Genomic DNA, 15,028 nt, shown 5'->3' with positions numbered 1-15,028 from the left:
AAAATGTGAAAATGGAAAGAATACAAATCTTGAGTTTAGATAGAAATGATTCAAATACTAGTCCTATCAAATTTTCCATCTATCAAATAGGGATTATAATAACTTGGATGGGTGCTGAGGAGGGTTAGCAGTTTATATAATGCCTGACATAAAGAAGGCCTTTAATGAATGACAGCTATCATTGTTACTACAATTATTAAAGTGTGAAATTCAACTATTTTCTCTGCATCTAACTTTTGCTTTAAGAAAAATGTAGGCCAGACACGGTAGCTAACGCCTGTAATCCCAGCACTTTGGGAAGCCGAGGCAGGTGGATCACGAGGTCAAGAGATCGAGACCATCCTGGCTAACACACTGAAACCCCATCTCTACTAAAAAAAAGCATTAAAAAAATTAGCCAGGAGTGGTGGCAGGCACCTGTAGTCCCAGCTACTTGGGAGACTGAGGCAGGAGAATCGCTTGAACCCGGGAGGTGGAGGTTGCAGTGAGCCGAGATCGCGCCACTGCACTCCAGCCTGGGTGACAGAGCAAGACTCTGTCTCAAAAAAAAGAAAAAGAAAAAGAACAACATAAGCTCCTCCCTCTTATATAATTATGCCAAATTAGCTGCCAGTTACCTGGATTCAAAACTCAGTCATAAGTCATATTGTAGGTAGAAATACATACAAATTGCTACTTTAAGAGATTTTATAAATATGTCTTTTATGATGTAGATTCCTTTGGACTCATTATGTCTGTTCTACCACACACCACCACCGTTTTTTATTGCCATCTCTATGAAATAAGTTTCCTATGGGGTATCTTGACATGACACTGTCTGGCCTTGTCTTGGCACCAATATATTATGTGAATATTAAGTCATCTCTTCTTTTTCTCTTGAGAACAGGACAACTAAAATAGTGCTGCTTTCCTTTATCCCAATTATGAAGTCAGACTGGCAGTGCTTTCTAGATGTTCTGGGTTGAATTGCGTCCCTCAAGAAGATACTGAAATCCAAACTGCCAGTAACTATGAACGTGACCTTATTTGGAAAGGTACTTTTGCAGATAATCAAGTTAAGATGAGGTCATTAGGGTGGGCCCTAATCTAATATGACTGATGTCCCTATGACAAGGGGACATTTAGACACAAAGAAAGACATGCACCCAAAGAGAATGCCATGTGAAGATGATGGCAGAGGCCCTTGGCATCCACAAGCAAAGGAATGCCAAAGATTGCCAGCAAACAACCAGAAGCCAGGAAAGAGGTATGGAATAAGCTCTCCCTTGCAGCGCTGGGACGGCACCAACCTTGCCAGCACCTTGATCTTGGACTTCTAGCCTCCACAACTGTGAGACAATAAATAGTTGCTCAATCCACTCAATTCGTGGTACTTTGTTACAGCAGCACTAACAAACTAATACAGATGTTGATTTTGTATAAGGTTTTTTAGTATGTTCATGCTAATTTTTCTTATACCATTCTTAAAATTTGAGATATATATTAGAGTACTTGCATATCTATGACAATACGTCTATAGGCCACAAGGATCTATAGCTTCCAGTTTGAGAAACACTGTAAAACAGAACTTAATAATATTAATACCACATGTTACATGTGTCCCTCCCCTTCTCCTGGAAATGTAGTCCACAGGCAAAAAGACTTATATTAGAAGCTCTTTGGCATTATGCCAGATTCATGTACCAAATATTCTAAAGGGCAGAGTTCAAAGAAAAAATCCTAATAATCTGCTTTTTTAAAGCAGTCACATCCATTACATTGCAGCCCTTCCCCACGGTCCAGCAAGACCACACACTGGTTACCATTTACCAATATAGCAATGAGTTACTGTAGCATTGAAGGCTGACACTGGATTTGCAGTCTTAAAGGAAACATTTCAAAAAGCCACTAAAAGATTTGAGAAGAAAATCTGATCTCCATCAGTTTGTTTCCTGCATTTAGCAGAAACCTGCTTATTTGTTTAGCTCTGGGCAGGAGATATTGCTTCCCTTGATTTTTTTTTTTTTTAATATTCCAAATGCTTTGGTCTGAAGCCTTCAGGCTCTACTGCATTCTGTTTAGCCTATATTTAGAACAAAGCAAACACATGTGATTCTTTAGAACTAAGCACTTCTTCCAGTGGGCCCTGGAAAATTGCTAACCCCAAAATAAAACAATACCGCTTTCTTTAAATACTTCTGCTTACACTTACAGTGAGGAGATATTGACAGCACGTGTCAGTTTGAGTGACTGCAAATAAACAGAAGTGAAGAAAACATGGACTTTTGCTATTAAAGCCAGATTTATTTAGAGGAAATATACGACAAGTATCGTTATTTTCTCTAATAGCAATCTCAGGATCTCTCACCCATGAAGAAAAGTTATGATGTCATTTGCACGACTTCTAAAGCTTTATTAACAAACAGCTCTCCCACATCTGATCCTACTGACCATTGATTCTAAATCAAGGACAATGAAGAAAGGTAAAGAAGACAGCCTGGTCTACTGAGAGAGAAAACCTACAGTAAGACAAAAATAAACCGCAAGCTAAAGTGACCCCATCTCTGCGAAGGTCTAAATTTACTCTCCACAAGTAGTAGCATCTATAAATGCTGGAGGAGTTCACAATGGGGCACCCTGTGCAAGAACAGCAGGAAATTCCATCAAGTGGTCTTCACATTTTTCCCACAATTCCGGACCTACCACAAGTTCAAGGTTATGAACATAGGCAGAGAGTGAGGAGGTATGTGTTCTCACTCTGATCCCATTGTTGGGAGAGCTTTGAAAACTCACAAGCCTTCTGGGCCTCATTCTCCCCATCTGTGAAATGATTGCCTTGGGTTGGAGACTCTAAGGTTCATTTCAGTGTCACAGTGGGGGAGAATTCAATTATCCAACTAATATTTACTAATTAAATTTGCTTTGACATTGTCAAACCAGCCATTTTAATATTTATTCAATACTTCTTTCAAAGTTCAGGTTCAACCCTTATTGTTAGTTAACACTTTCATCCATAAAATCACATACCATAATGATTTTCTCAAGACATCATTAAAAAAGCTTCCAATTAGCTTTATCAAAATTACAAGAGTTTCTGCACATTTAAATTTTGCTTTACAAATGGAAAAGAAAACCTGAAAATATAGACATTAATATTAATGATGGTTATCCTGGGCATGACGAATACTGGTAATTTGTATGTTCTTCATTGTACACATCTAAACTTTCTAAAATTTTCATAATTAACATGTATTTTATGTGTAACCAAGAAAAATAAATAGTACATTTTAAAGGTCTGTTTTAAACAATGCCATAAATCACACTATCACTCAAATTCTCTCTTCTCAGAGCACTTGGTATTTTATATTTATCTGCACTATTATGATTAATGGTACTATAAGGGTATTATTTGCAGTTACTTTTTGCATTCATTTATTTTTAAACAACTTTGTTGAGATACATTTTACATATTTTTATAATTCATCCATTTTAAATGCACAATTCAATGACTTTTACTAAATTTACCAAATGATGCAACCATCACCAGAAATCAGTTTTAGAATATTTTATATCCCCAACAGGATGCCTCATTACCATTTACAGTTAATACCTTCTCCCAATGCAGCCTCAAGCAGCCACCATTCTGTTTGCCTTTTCTGAACATTTCATAAATATGAAATCATACAATATCATGATGTTGTCTGGTTGCTTTCATTTCATATAATGCTTTTGAGGTTCATCCTTAATGTAATATATGACAATTTATTCCTTTTCATTTAATAGTATGCCATTGTATATTTATGGCATTTTGTCTATCCATTCACCTTCCAGATGTTATTATAATTTTTATTAATATTCATTCTTAACAACATTTTTATTTCTACTATAGTGCTTTCCTTCTCCCTCTCTCAGTTGTCATTATTTATCAACTTTGTCACTCTAGAGTACAATGTCAAGCTACGTTTCTTTTTTCCAGGCTGTTGGAGAACTAAGGCTTCCTGCCAATAGGTAGAACTAATCTGCCAGCCACGTAAATGAGCCTTCTGGAAAACAGATCTTCCAGCCCTGGTTAATTTCCAGGTAACATCTTGACAATAACTTTATGAGATGCTCTGAGTAGAGCCACCCATCTAAGCAGCTCTCAAATTCCTGACCCACAGAAATCAGGTGAGATAATAAGTGTTTGTTTCTTTAGTCACTTAAGTTTGGATAATTATTTATGCAGCAATAGATAAATACAGACACTAGGTAGTCTTCTGTCTTCCAGAAATTAACGGAATCTTTGTTTTGCTTGTGTCTTCCAACCTCGCTCCCCATCCACTTTCAGCTTTATAAATTTATTAGTTTAATATTTCACTGCCATTTTAATAGGTTCAGAGAAGGAGATGAGAATATTTCCACATTGTCCATTATCTTGAACCAGACAGACCTCAGACTATTTTTGTTTAAATGATGCACTTTCCTTAATGAAATCTCAACATCAACTGCTGGGAGAACCACTTTATCTACACAAAGTTGTTGGTCACAATCTATCCTTTGTACCTACTGATGACCTACTTTCTTTTTTTTTCTTTTTCCCCTTTATTTTACATTTAGGGGATACATATTTAGGGTTTGTTTTTACCCAGATATATTGCATGAGGCGTAAGTTTGGGGTATGAAGGATCACATCACCCAAGTACTGAGCATAGTAGCCATCAGTTAGTTTTTCAACCAGTGCCCCCTTTCCTGTCTTTCTCCCTCCCTTCTCTAGCAGTCCCCAGTGTCTATTGTTGCCATATTTATGTCTGAGAATACCCAATGTTTAGCTCCTACTTATAAGTGAGAACATGTGGTACTCAGTTTTCTGTTCCTGCATTAATTCACTTAGGATAATGGCTTTCAGCTGCATCCATGTTGCTACAAAGGACATGGTTTCATTCTTTTTATGGCTGCATAGTATTCCATAATGTATATGTACCATATTTTCTTTATCCAATCCACTGTTGATAGGCACCTAGATTGATTCCACATCTTTGCTATTATGAATAGTGCTGCAATGAACAGGCAAATGCATATGTCTTTTGGTAGAACAATTTGCTATCTTTTAACAATCTACTTTCTTAAGGTAATAAGAAAATTTGTTAAAATTTCTGAAGAAGATGGAAAGGAACAACTGTGTGGACATGAAAATCACCTGGGCAATTTATCTAAAATGCTAATTTTCATACCTACTTATAATGTTTCTTATATGGGAAAGTTTTGGTGCATTTTTACAGCAATATCACGGACAATGGAATAGAATAGTCCAAAAATAGAACAAACTAACCACAGAACTTTAGTACATGGTGACAATGACATCTTAAATAATTAGGTTAAAGATGAACTTTTAATAAATGGTGCTGGGCCAACAGGTTTACCAACTGAAAATAGATTAAGACCAAATCCCTATCTCACACCATACATAAGAATAGACTACTATTAAATCAGGGATCTACTATTAAAAAATCTTTTTAATGTGTAAATTCTTTTATAACTTGGTGATAACAAAAGTTTTTCTAATTATGACTAAAATATGGATGCAATAAAAAACACCCCAGATGGTTCTGTTGCAGGCTATCCCCAGAGGTGATGCATAAAGATATCATAAATACATGTAGCTGAGAAGTATATTTGCATACCATGTCTATTAGGCTTATGGTAAAAGTTGAATTGAATTTTTATGATTTGTGTTGTGTACTGTATTTGAATGAACTTTTTTTAATTCCTAAAAAGACTAGACATCTCCTATTCATTATTTCACTCTTGACTAGACTACTTATTAAAAATCTCCTTACCTCAGCCAGGTGGAACTCAAAACTGGGTTTGTCCAACATTTATCTTGGTCAGGTTTTGGTTCTTCCTTCCTCTGAGTGTTTCCAATATCTCTGACAAATTGTCTCCTTCTCCCACACCATAAATGGCTTGTTATATAGTCAAGAGAAGCTTCTGAGGTCTTATATGTACCTTACAGAGATTAAACATTTCTTACCTCCTCTGAGAAAATGTCAGCCTCCAACAAAACAAAACTTGCACTTGAATTCACCAACCAGGCAAGAAAAAAAATCACTCCTCCAATTCCAGCCAATACTTAGTAGAAGAAGAGAGGATAACTTTTTACCTAAGTATTATTTTCAAAGCAGCGAATTGTACAGCTTCACATTTAATAATATAATTACAGTTTACAAATATACTTTTAAGACTTGCCAGAATTCACTTGGTAAACCAGCAACATTACCACTTAAGCTTTCCTTAAAGGAAAGGCCATGTACTTAGAAGTGACCAGCGTTCCAAAATATTACAATCACCAGGGAATTGAATCCTGTATTTGTAAATGCCCTTTATGTGACAACCAACTGCTGTCTACTAAAAAGCTTACTACTCTTTAGTAGCTTCAGTTTATTTAGCGTGCTTCCACTATGACTCTCTAGGAAAACCTCTTATCTTGAATAAAAGTAAAGACATTTGTCATTGTCCCGTTGGTCATTGTGAAGGAGAAAGCCTCTCAGAAGTAGTAGAAGCTACAAAATAAGCAAGTTTTCATGGTGTGAGGTTAAGGATACAACTTGTTTTTCTTTTTCCTTATGGATAGCTGATTGTCTCAGTGAATAATTCATTCCATTCTCACTGATATCCATTGACAGCTCTGTTATATATAGGACTTTATATGAATTCTTCAACATTCTCTTCATGTTTTTCTCCTTGTTTAACCTTGTAACATACCACTGTGTCTAAATTAAGTAGTTCTACAATAAATCTTGATATTTTAAAGGGTAAGTCCTCACTCCACCCCACCACACCCATCCACGCACACCTTATTTATATTCTTTAGGAGTCTCTTGGCTATTCTTAACCCTTTGCTCTTCCATACAAAGTTTAGAAACAGCTTGTAAAGTTCTGCAAAATAGCTTGCTGTGTTTTCATCAGAACAGTACAGGATCTGTAGATTATTTGGGGGAGACTTGATATCTTTAAAATATCAAAACTTCCCTTCCACAAACATAGTATATTCTCTACATAGTTTTTCTTTAATGTCTTTCAATAAAATTGTATACTTTTCTTCAAAAGGTTCCTTACTGAATTTACATTTAATTCCAACTATCCTATATGATATCATCTATCATCCAGAATAGACAGTAGAGATAGACAGAATGATTGAGGGATAAAGAGATATATACTCACATACATAGACAGAATTACTATGTTAAAAGTCACCTTTTGAATTTTATTTTTTATTTTCTGTTAATATATAGAAATGTCAATTACTTTATGTATTAATTTGGCATCCAGCATCTTTGTTAAGCTCTTATTAATTCTAATCATTTTTCTATTGTTTCTTTTGGATTTTCCAGTAGACAATCATAGCATCTATGGACAATGATATATTTGGTTCTTCCTTTCCAATCTTTGCACCATTTATTTATTTTTCTTCTGTTGCCATATTCATAGTTGATTTTGCTTAGTGTTTGCCTAATACATCTTCCATCCACTTTTTTAAACTTCCTATGCTCTTAAATTGTAATTACATCATACGGAGGCAATATATTGCTGGTTTCTGTTTTCTACACATATTTTTTTAGAGAGACTAGGTCTTGCTATGTTGCCCAGGTGAATGCCTTGGCTCAAGCAATTCTCCCATCTCAGCCTTCTGAATAGCTGAGACTACAGACATGTGACAACATGCCCAGTTCAGACTATTATTTTTGAATTGGCTAAAACCATTTATTTAATTGTTGGTGTATTTGGATTTATTACTACTATCTTATTTTGTGCTTTTATGTTTTCATTTCCCCCTTTCTTTTCTTACCTTCTTTACTATTAATTTTTCACCATTGGATTTTTTCCCCTATTACTTTTTCTCTTTAGGGATTGCCCTAAAATACTGAATAAGAAAATGTAATTCAATATAATATAGTAAATCAATATATTTTTCCATGAGACCAAAACAGTGCCTTAGAATTATTTGCCACTTATTTCTCTTTTCACGTTTCTTATTCAACACTTTAGCTTTATCTTATTTTTCTAACCTATAAATTAGATATTTATTTATGTAGTAAATGTTTATTTAGATAAACATGTACCATATTTTTGGCATGCAGTTGTTTGCATCAAAATAGCTTCTACTTGAGATTTTTACTTTTCCAGAAATGCATATTTTAGAAATTTTAATTGAAATTTATAAGTAACATATTTTTATGTTGATTTTTTCTTTGTCCTACACAGATGGGTTTATAGGATATTCAGTTTTAGATTGGCAGTAATTTTCTCTCAGAAAGTTGAAGATATCATTCTATGGTTTTCTGTTTCGTATTGTTGCTGTCAAAAGTCAGTTTGTAACCTTATTTTTGGCATTTGTAAGTAGTTTCCGTTTTTTCCTTGGTTGCTTTTAAAATAATTTTATTGTCTTTGGTCTTGCAGTTTTATAATAATGTGTCTAAGTATAGGTTGCCTTCTATTTATTCTACTTGAGATTCACTCGGCTTTGTGAAACTGATAATTCATGCCTTACATCGATTGTGGAAAATAGTCATTATCTCTTCAAATATTGCCTTTGTTCCATTATTCCTGTTTTATTATTCTAGAAATCCATTTATAAGCATATTAGATATTTTCATTCTTTAATCCTTTTCTTCTATCTTTTGTATATTTTCTATCATTTTATCTGTGTCACTTATTTATTTTTACATTCTAGTTTATTTTTTCTACAACAATACATGATATTGTTTAGCATTTCATTAAGTTTACAGTTTCAATTATTATATATTTCAGTTGAATTCAGTTGAAAAATGTTGCCTGGTCATTTTGACAGTCTCTCGTTCTCATTCTTATCCTTATGATCCTCTGGCCTCCCTGATGGTAGCTTTTTCTCTCATCCATTTGGCGATTTTTGGTGTTAAATTCATGCTTCTAGGAACTTCATAATGGGAAGTATTTATCTGACGGGCCTGATAAAATGTCCTTTTTCCAGAGAATATTTGAGTTTGCTAACACGAGATACTTGGGAGGAATGCCAATCTGAGGTCACCATAAATTTTAGATTTTAAAAAATCTTTTGAGTAACTATTCCCTGAGTATTTTCCAAAACTGATATAAGACACCAAAAAACAGACTCAATAAGCTCAGAGAACATCTAGCAAGATAAATACCAACATACGCTCACACACCTATACACAAACACAATGCTGGGGAAATCATATTCAAACTGCTGAAAATCGCATATAAAGAGAAAATATTAAAGGCAGCCAGAGGAAAAAGACACATTGTCTGCAGTAGAATAAAGATAAGATTTCTCATCATAAACCATGCAAGCAAGAAGACAAAGGAGTGGCATCTGTAAAGTGCTGAAACAAAAATCCTGTCTGATTAGAATTCCAAACCTAGAAAAAATACCTTTCAAAAGTGAAGAAGGAAGAAAAACTTTCTTAGACAAAAACTAAGAGAATTCATTGTTATCAAAATACTCTACAAGAAATATTACAGAAAGTAATATAATAACAGTTAAAACAGCTCTAAACAAAGAAAGAAAAAGCACTTGAAATGGAATAAATGAAGGTAAAATAATTTTTTCTTACTTGTAATTGCTATATGAGAAAACTAATGAAAAATAGTGACAATTTATGTACATTTATAGCATATGTAAAAGTAAAACATATGGCAGTATTAGCATGTCTTCATTTCTCCATGAGAAAGATGAATTGGGAATATAGTGTTCTTCATACTACATATGAAGTGGTATAATATTGCTTGAAGGTAGGCTCAGATTAATTAAAATGTATGTTGTTAACCCCAGGGCAATCACAAAATAAAAAAAGGTAACAGGAGATATAAATAACAAGTCAATAGAGGACATAAAATGAAATCATAAGAAGATTTAATTAACTTAAGAGAAAGAAAAAAAGGAAACTAAAAAACAGCATATGGAAAAATAGAAACAAGAAGATAGTAGATTTTAATACAATCATACTGGTAATCACTTTGAGTGTGGAAGATCTAAACTCCCAGTCAAAAGAGAGACTTTGGCAGACTGAATATAAAAGCAAAATTCAACTTTATGCTGCTTCCAACAAAGAATGGGCCCATCATGATTAAAGAAGACAGGGAAATCAGATGGTGTCATATAAGAAGCTGATCACTGATCCAAGCCTTTGGTATTTCTTCCTAGCTTCTCCAGATCTATATGTTCCACCCAAATTATGTAGGTAACAAGACAAAAGAGATCCTCTAAGGGGATCTTGTCAAAAACTAAAAATAGTTAAGAAATTACTTTGCCTCACATACTTTCCCTCTTCCATCATTAGCCTACAATTCAGTAGGATATTACTAGGCTTTTATTTCATTTCATTTCAACAGAATTTATGTCAAAGTTTATAAATGGTTTATGTAAGATCTTTTAAAAAAACATTTTGTGCAAACTCCTAAACCTTAAGGAATAGTCTATGAATAGCTGACACAAGAAAAGTAAATTAGCAAAGACTTACAAACCTCATGTGAAAGAGTCACAGACACACTTGATCAATTATCTCATATCAAATTAAAGAATTATCCATTCCGTGGAATATAATCACAGTGATGTTTTTATAAATGAAGAAGATGGGTTCCACATTTCTTTGTCAGAAATAATAACTAGAGGTAGAAACCCTAAAATCCCATTATGAGACTTGAGTTAAGGGGGATTATGGATGAAAATTATTAGGTACAAACTGAAGTAGCATCAAATGTTTCAGCCAACTTGAAAATACATGTGTGGGTACAAGGGTGGGGATGTGAGGACCAAGATACTGAAGCTTCTGAGAGCTGAAGAAAGGGGCTAAACTGTGTTCAGGAAGAAAATAATTAGAAAAAATAATTGCAAACACTTATGATATACTATTCAGTTACGTTGACCTATTTAAGAAAAGAAAAAATGTCTCGAAGGAATGACTTTTGAGTGATCCTCAGGGCACCCTTACACCTTTATATTTCTCATGCTTTATCTTAATAATTTACTTAATTGTTCATTTCCCCTGCTAGGCTGTGAGAATTATCTGAGGAGAGCGATATCATTCATATTTCCCCAGTGTATCCGCTGACTTTGTTAAATGAATAACATTTGCAGGATGGGGAAGACATGTCACATGTATTCTGCCTCCCTCATTATCCACAAGTCACTCTAAAATAATTACATCAAAGTAATCATCAAGGCCACCTAAGTAAAACTAGTATGAGACACTCATTGCTTCAAATAACCCTCAAAAAACACTCAGCCTCAAGTTCTTCATTCTATGACTAAAATTCTTTTAACAAAAAGAAAGAAAAACTAAAACTTCAAGCACTGTTGTATTTTGGTAGATAATTAGCCAATCAACCAGTGAAGATAAAGAACATCTCTCTGTATTAGTCAGCTTTCTGTTGTAATTATGCTGCATAACAAATAACCCAATGAACTCAGTGGTTCATAACAAACCTTTCTTTTGTTTCACTTTAATGTCTGTAGGATGGCAGGGGCTAATCTGATCTCATCTCAGATTCACTGTATTTAGCTTTGGCTGCCAGCTGAGTTTAAGTTTTTACCTCATGGTTAACCAGCATATAAACAGGACAGGTTCCCTTCATAGAGGATGAAAGAAGTGGAAGAGGTCAAGCCAAATATTGTAAGCACATTTTTACCCTAGGCTTACATCATGCTGAGTCCCACTCCTTTAGTAAAAACAAGTCATGTGGCCAAGCCCTGTAACAATGGAGTGGAGAAATACACTCCAGATATTCTAGAGGGAAACAGTACAATGTCCCATGGCATAGAGACTGAGCACGTAATTCCGTAACAGACAGGTAGTGAAGATTGAGAACAATACTCAGTGCATTACTCAGAACTTCCCTGTTTTTGCAAGAGAAAGGAGAGAATAAAATGCTGTAGTATATCTAAGGATAGTTAGAAATGTGCAAAGCTGCACATTTTGAAGAAATAGTTCACATATACCACATTTTAACCTAAGATAGACTCTACTTTCTTTCCCTAGGATAAATATAACTCATGTATGCCCTAAAGCCCTTCTTCCAGTTCCTTAGACATAACATGCTTTTGGACAGGTTAAGACTGCCCTTTGCTAGAAATGTTCCTACCTTTACTCTTTCCCAGCGAATTCCTTATTTCTGCTGAAATTCTGCCTTTTCCCACCATCTCCAACTTAAGAACACCATTATAGTCTTTTACTGGAGTTTTATTCTGCTATATGGTGCTCATCTCAATTTGCAAGTGTGTGATTTTGTTTTAATGCCTTCCCTCGTTGTGAGCCACATGAGGGCTGGACCACAACCATGTTTCCACCACTGCAGCAAACATTAACCTTAGAAGCGGACAGACAATAAATAAATATTTGTTGAGTCAGTAAATGGACAATTTATTTTCAAATGGCAATTTTTGTTGCCAAGTTAAATTTGAATTTCAATCACACATGCTAAAGCAAACATCTTCCCTGAACTAAAAGGGCAACCACATATTGTCAAACATGTTGACTTAGAGATCCTTTAGCATTGCACTGTCCAATATCGTAGCCACTGGTCATGAGAGGATATTTAAATTTGCATTTAAGTTAAATGTAAAATCCAGTTTCTCAGTTGCACTAGACACATTTCCAGTGCTCAAAAGCCACATGGGACTAGTGGAGATCATATTTGACAGCATAGATAAAGAACATTTCCAACATTGCAGAAAGTTTTTTTGGACAGTTATCCCATTCTGTTGGAATCCTTCAAATACATAATCAAATTCTCTTCTGTTAAGGTATTCTAAAATAGTGTGAAGCTTCCCAAAACATCTTATTTGTAAAAATCTGTTTATAAACCTTGAGACTCTGATTCATCATGTTTGAAGCACTCTTGCCTGGCACACAACTCCTTAAGAAGTATTTGTAATTAAACCAAATAATTTTACATTTCCATGGACACAGGAAGGGGAACATTACACACTGGGGCCTGTTGTGGGGTGGGGAGAGGGGGGAGGGATAGCATTAGGAGATATACCTAATGTTAAATGACAAGTTAATGGGTGCAGCACACCAACATGGCACATGTATATATATGTAACAAACCTGCACGTTGTGCACATGTACCCTAAAACTTAAAGTATTAAAAAAAAGTATTTTCCAATAATGTTGACAAAAAGGATGTTCTAGTTTACTAAGTCTGACTCATCATCTGCCATTACTAAAATCAGCTCAGCCAGGTTTGCAAACTCCACAGAGTTATCTATGATTCTCTCTCCTTTTTTGCCCATTATATTAGGTTGGTACAAAAGTAATTATAGTTTTTGCGTTGTTGAAATTTGCTGTTTGATATGGGAATACATTCTTTAAAAAATGTGGTTATGTTATACATCATTTTAATGAGGATGTCTCACTTCATTTTTTTTGATAATGACATTACTTGCTTTTTATTTTATGTTTATTTTAGACTATGGAAATTATGTTTAAGACAAAAAGCAAATTTGAGCGATTTTCTTATTCAAGTTCAAAATGGGTCGTAAGGCAGAGGAGACAACTCACAACACCAACAACACATTTGCCCAGGAACTGCTAACAAATGTATAGTGCAGTGGTGGTTCAAAACATTTTGCAAAGAAGAGAGCCTTGAAGATGAGGAGCATAGTGGCCAGCCATCAGAAGTTGACAAGGACCAATTGAGAGCAATCATCAAAGCTGATCCTTTTACAACTACATGAGAAGCTGCCAAAGAACTCAACATCACCCATTCCGTGGTCATTCGGCATTTGAAGCAAATTGGAAAGGTGAAAAAGCTTGATAAGTGGGTGCCTCATGAGCTAAGCGAAAATAAAAAATAAAAAAAAGTCATTTTGAAGTGTCATCTTCTCTCACTCTATGCAACAACAATGAACCATTTCTTTTTTTTTTTTTTTTTGAGAGAGAGTCTCGCTCTGTTGCCCAGGCTGGAGTGCAGTGGCATGCTCTCAGCTCACTGCAAACTCTGCTTCTTCGGTTCAAGAAATTCTCCTGCCTCAGCCTCCCGAGTAGCTGGGATTACAGGTGCCCACCACCACGCCCGGCTAATTTTCATATTTTTAGTAGAGACAGGGTTTCACCATGTTGGCCAGGCTGGTCTCGAACTCCTGACCTCAGGTGATCCACCCGCCTTGGCCTCCCAAAGTGCTGGGATTACAGGCGTGAGCCACCGCACCTGGCCTCATTAGCCATTTCTTAGTGGGAATTGTAACATGTGATGAAAAGTGGATTTTATAGGATGACCCGCAACAACCAGCTCAGTGGTTGGATCTACAAGAAGCTCCAAAGCACTTCCCAAAGCCAAACTCACACTAAAAAAAGGTCATGGCCACTATTTGATGGTCTGCTGCCAGTCTGACCCACTACAGCTTTCTGAATCCTGGTGAAACCATTACATCTGAGAAGTTATGCTCAGCAAATTAATGAGATGCAACAAAAACTGCAAGGCCTGCAGCTGGCATTGATCAACAGGAAGGGCCCAGTTCTTCACAACAATGCCCGACTGCACATTGCACAACAAATGCTTCAAAAGTTGAACGAATTGGGCTACAAAGTTTTGCCTCATCCACCATATTCACCTGACCTTTTGCCAACCAACTACCAGTTCTTCAAGCATCTCAGCAACTTTTTGCAGGGAAAACGCGTCCACAACCAGCAAAATGCAGAAAATGCTTTCCAAGAGTTCATCAAATCCCAAAGCACAGATTTTTATGCTATAGGAATAAACAAACGTATTTATCATTGGCAAAAATATGTTGATTGTAATGGTTCCTATTTTGATTAATAAAGATGTGTTTGAGTCTGGTTATAGTGATTTAAAATTCACAGTCCAAAACCACGATTACTTTTGCACCAACTTGGCCTTAACTCAGAACTGTCAACTATTGTCTCCTTACTTCTCTCTGTGTGTCTCTTTTTTTTCATATATGCCATGACACCTACAGGCCAGGCTCTTTTAAGCTCTTGTTTGGATGATTTACAATTGATATTACTTCTAGACACTCCCCTGCCAGTCCATTCTATAATCAGCTGTCAAT

The 15,028-nt window shown here is 35.4% G+C and overlaps 1 pseudogene; it reads left to right on the top strand.

Moving 5' to 3' along the window:
- Nucleotides 1-1,167: 1,167 nt before the first annotated feature.
- Nucleotides 1,168-14,775, top strand: LOC129138229 (histone-lysine N-methyltransferase SETMAR-like; annotated as a pseudogene).
- Nucleotides 14,776-15,028: the final 253 nt, after the last annotated feature.

Source organism: Pan troglodytes, chromosome 21 (assembly GCF_028858775.2).
Source record: "Pan troglodytes isolate AG18354 chromosome 21, NHGRI_mPanTro3-v2.0_pri, whole genome shotgun sequence".
NCBI lineage: Eukaryota > Metazoa > Chordata > Mammalia > Primates > Hominidae > Pan > Pan troglodytes.
The sequence above is the reverse complement of the archived record's forward strand: the minus strand, read 5'-3'. Positions and strand labels throughout refer to the sequence as shown.